The sequence below is a fragment of the Lactuca virosa genome, chromosome 5 (genome assembly GCF_052849685.1).
Source record: "Lactuca virosa cultivar CGN04683 chromosome 5, Lactuca_virosa_CGN04683_v6, whole genome shotgun sequence".
NCBI lineage: Eukaryota > Viridiplantae > Streptophyta > Magnoliopsida > Asterales > Asteraceae > Lactuca > Lactuca virosa.
In genome coordinates this window covers 452045067-452050301 of record NC_136430.1, presented here as the reverse complement: position 1 = coordinate 452050301, position 5235 = coordinate 452045067, and the positions used below count along the sequence as shown (strand labels likewise).

Here is a 5235-nt window from a genome sequence, read left to right as displayed (position 1 = left end):
TCTTATTGCACAATGCAACATATTGGATATCAATGAGGAGGTCCTTTATTTGTAGGATTCTAGAAATCCTTCTCGTCGGGTCACAAATATAGCATTGTCGTGTTTGTATCATCGCATTTTTGCATTCTGGTTGAAGTAAGACGATTGGCCGCGACGCGAAAATGGAGTTGCCATTACACGTCTTCTTGATTTTTGGCATATTTTCCTTATCCTCTTCAACTAAGAATTTATCTGTAAAAATATGATTTCAAAGGAGTAATAAAAACATGAGTTTAAAGGAGTAATAAAAAAAATAAAACCATGAATTTAATGGAGTAATAAAAAAAGTATCTACCTGATAGAAATCCCGATTATTTAATGTCTGTCAATAGTCTAAAAGTAATTGTTCATGGTGTTTGCACACGAAAAAAGAACTGTGTTTTCCAGTCCAAGAATAGTCATAAAATGAAGTAGAATGCTTTTTCTAGTAGGTTGCAACAAAAAACTATTTTTCTGTAAAGTAAGATGCTATAAATTGCTATTTTTAGTAAAAAAAAAAGGTAAATAAATAAATAAAATGGTTTACAGTCCCAAAGCAATAAAAAAGCTTTGTTTTTCACTCCAAAAAATTGACCGATTTTAAACAACTAGTTAAATCTTCGATTGAGGGTATCTTGAATTTTTTGGGCTCTTGACATTTTTGCCCCTGGTTCCCTTAATGAGTGTTGGTTGCTTATCGGTATCCGGTTGTCTTGTTTTGGTTGGTTTGATTTGGTGGTCTTGACACATGCTGTTATGTTTTCCTAGTTTGGTAATTTGGTGCATTTTTAGTTCCTTTGACGTTTTTGCCTCTGGCCTATTTTTTCAGCAGCCTTGTAACGCTTCATCAACTCTGCAAAAAAATATATATATCCCTTAAAGCTTTTATTCATAGATTTATTAAGTTGTAAAAACACAAAAACAGGATCAGGTTGAGCAAGACGGGGAGCTTGGTCGAATTCATAGACCTATTAGGCTGTAAAAACACGAAAATATAAATATTCAAGGGTTACCTTGTCACACCCTAAGTAAAAACAAATTTCTTGGAGTAATAGGTCTATGAATTCGACCAAGCACCATGCAAATGAATAATAAATGGTATTAATATGAGATGAAAAGATGTCAAGCTCTTAATTGCAAGGAAATATAAGTTAAGATAGTAACAAGTGAAACGAAGGAGGAGCGCAAGAAAAATGAATGCTTTATTTTAGTGTAGTTTAAGTCATTAATCCAAAGACTTCACTAGATTCGAAAAAATAAATAGGGAATATATCAGAAACCTAAAGAGAATTTATCACTGCCAAGGTCAACATCTTCAAGGGATTTTACCCGAACAATGCAATATAACCGCTCTTCAACACATCAATATCCATCTTAGTCCGGTCAGTTGCTTGCATCTCCACCTGGTTACCCTACGATTAATAAGAAAAGAGTGTAACATCCACCTTTCAATCTACCACCCGAATCAGAAAGATTATATGAACCCAAAACTTGATTACCCTGCAATTAATAACAAAAGAGATTCAAAACAAAGAAAAAGAAGTACCCAAAACCAGAAAGGTGTATGATAAATGGTGTATGATAAATGATTATTAAAGTAAAAACAGAAATACCAAACATGATCTGCATCATCTTGTGATGTTTAAACTTAATGGACTCGAAGGTCCAATCAATAGCGGAAGATGGTGATATGTTGGTGGCGGTGACTTAATCCATACAAAATAGAAAAATGAAAGAAGATCTGGCTTCCAAAAATATCAAACCAAGCTTTATCATAACGATTCTTCATTGAGGCAACATGGCTAAAATTTTAGTTTTGGGGGCGGATTAAAGTTGAACAACAATATAAAATGAATGTGTCATTAAATTGATGCTAGCTCCAGAATCGGCTAAAGCGAATGTCTTCGTGGCATTTCCAAATTCACAAGGTAACGTCAGGCTTCCTGGATCTCCCATCTTTGTTGGTATTCCTTCCATGATAACTGCTGAACATTTTTCATTAAGAACAACATTGGAAGTCTTTTCTAGTTGTTGACGAGTGTCGATAAGATCTTGAAGGAAGTTCGCATACTCGGGCATTTTAGCTATTGCTTCAATGAACAGGATATTAATTGGAATAACCTTACTTGGTTGATGAACCTCTTATGCTCTTGTTCCAATGGATGTGACCTTGCTTGAGAAGGATAAGGTAACGTAGGTTGATATGGTTTAAAAAAATAATTATGTTTTGAATTATTCTGATCCCATTACGTGAGAGGTAGCTGCTCACGTCGTGAATCCTGGGCACCATATTGTCTTTTTTTTTATCTTTGCTTCTTTTGGTTGTGAATCGGGTTGCTTCGACTATTTATTTAAGATTACTAGAGGCTCATAGATGGTGTCTTCTTCAGTGGTCATGGCCATGACGTGAGGTTGTGGTTTTGGATTGCGATTTTTGGATGGTAACCGTTCGGTAACGAGTTTAGTCAATTGCCCGAGTTGAGTCTCGATGTTTTTAATGGAAGCTTGTTGGTTTCTAATGGTAACATCAGTAGCATCATGTCTTTTTTCATAAGTTTCCATGAATCTATTAAGCATTGACTCAAAATCCGGTTTCTAATTGGGTGGTGGTTGTTCTTTTCGGTAGATGCCTCGTCCGGTTTGCCGATACTTTTCTTCTTTTTGCTTCTTGTATTCTTCATATGGAAACCATTCCCTCCTGGGCTTCCTCCGATCTTCATCAAACCGGTCACCACTAGTGTAGCATACTTGAGCTTTTTGGATCCCGTTCTCATCCAAATCACAACCTTTCATTAAGTGTGGTCCATTTCAATTGTCATACCCTACTTGTATGTCATGAATAGACTGACCCATCTTTGTCATCCTCCGGTCCATATTCATGAGTTTCACCATCACAACTGCTAAATCCTCCAAAGCTCCATTGCCTTTTCTTCTTGTAACATCCTCTTGAGGGTTGTGGTATTCTCTAGAGTGCTTCGCAAATTCTTCTATTAATTCTTTGATATTAGCAGGATTTTTACTCGCCATTGGTCCTTGAGAATCAAGGAGTTGCCTTATGGTCACATTCACCCCATCATAAAATATGGAAACTTCTTGTTGAACATTGAGATTGTGTTGATGCAAATTTTTAAGCAATCCATTGTATCTTTCCCAAGCTTCATATAAGGACTCGCCATCATTTTATTGGAAATTAGCAATCTGCTTTTTGAGTTTGGCTATCTTTGAAGGATGACTAAATTCTCTATGAATGTTTCATGAAGGTTGGCCCAAGTTCGAATAGTTTTACAGGTGCAAGTGACTTCAAACAAAATTTTGCATCTCCAGTAATTGTCACTGGAAGCATTCTTAATAAAACTGCATCTCTTGAAACATTTGGAACATTGAATTAATTTTCAATTTCCAATACTTCATCAATGAGTTTGAAATCATCTTCTTGCCTAAGGGCGCAGCACAACGAATTCTCCGTTAAAAGCTGAGATTTTCGGCGGCGGTTTCGTTTTCCGGTAAGAATTTTTGGTGAGTTTTTGGAGAACATTTTAGTGAGGCTCATAGAGGAAGGTGAGTGGAGCGCAACGCCGGTTTTGGAATTGGAAATGGTGGCTGGAGTTGGTCGGAAAATGGCCGAGAAGGTGATAAAGGGTGGTGGCCAGCGATGACAACTCCGACCATGGATCGGGGGATTTTTTTAGTGGGGTTTGTAGAGGGGAATAAAAGGAGAAGATTGGTGGTGATTTCGTGAAAATCCAACTGGTAGAACTCCGGAAATCCACGTTTTTTCGGTGAAGTTGAGTTGTGGATGGTGGAGCTGTGAGAGAGAATGAGGAAGATGGATAGGGCTGGCTGCATGTAGTGTTCGAGTTCTTGAGGATTGATTAAGTGAACATGTCAAGGATTCAAGGAACGTCAACTGAGTCAAACATGGTTAACGCGGGTTCGAGGGTAAGGGCGCGGCCGCGTGAAGCTCTACGTGGTCTCATGAGGTGTTGCGCGGCCTAGTGAGTTTTTTCTTTGATTTTTGCGTGGCCTCGTGAACTCAATTGAAGACTTGTTTGGTTCTTTGATCAATCTATGCGGGCGAAGAAGAACCCGAAGTGCGGCCTCGTGAACTTCTATGCGGTCTCAAGAGAGCTATTTGTTTTCTTTCTTCTTAACTCTCAGCTTGTTTCACGCGACTTTAAGTAAAAATTTAAGCGTGGCCTCGTGAACTGAAGACATAAAACTGAAAATTAGATTTTCCAAAAATTAAATTAATCCCAGAAGGAATCCTGACGACTCCCGGTTTGAAAATTTCTACAAAAATGGGACCCCGAACATGGGAAAAAATTGATTTTTCAAAAACAACCACTTTTAAAATTTCAAAAGTGTTAAAAAAATCATTTTATTTGATTTTTTTTAAAACGCAAAAGCACAATGATTTCCAAAAGTGCCATTCTTTAACGTCTTTGGCGAGACATCCTCTAAACTTTTCTTTGACACTTTGGGGCATCCAAATGGATGATGTCTTGGGAATTTGAATCAAATCCTTCATAGAACATCTTTAATCGATGTCCATTAACCTTGAAAACTTGCCCCATGTCAACATTTTTTAATTTCCACACCTCCATTGGGGCTCTTTTCTTGTATTTTCTTTTTACGGGAGAAGCATACTCGACTTAGACCTTTGATAATATGTAACACCGTAAATTTTCAAACAAATTTTTCATTTTAAAATCTCATAATTCTCATTAACCCATTTCACAAAAACCACAAGGTGTCAAATCATCAAAAACACAAATCCATAATTATTTAATAAAAATCCAGGATCCTCCAATATAACTCCATCTCGTGTGTACAATCAAGTCGGCGCCTTCCCGCGATCCTGAGAAGTACCTGAAACACATATCACATAACACGGTAAGCACGAAGCTTAGTGAGTTCCCCGAATATACCACACACATCTCATTAGCCTCTCATGGATATGGACCCTCTGGTCATGTGTCTCAGTGAAGACCCTCCGGTCTCATAGCTCGGGTCGGACCCTCCAGTCCTGTATCTCAGTGAAGACCCTTCGGTCTCACCACTCGGTTTCGACCCTCCTGTCCTAACTCAGTATGGCACAAAATAATATAGCATATATCACAAAGACAAGATGCATAATACCACATAACTCAATATAAGTACATAGGACCCTTCGGTCGACAACTCAAATAAGACCCTCCAGTCACTCAGTAAGTATAG

General features: G+C 37.7%; 1 non-coding gene across 1 annotated transcript; it reads left to right on the top strand.

Moving 5' to 3' along the window:
* Nucleotides 1-3124: 3124 nt before the first annotated feature.
* Nucleotides 3125-3231, top strand: LOC145117870 (small nucleolar RNA R71). Its single transcript, XR_013712864.1, has one exon. It is a non-coding gene; the product is annotated as a small nucleolar RNA R71 (small nucleolar RNA).
* The last annotated feature ends 2004 nt before the right edge of the window (nt 3232-5235 follow it).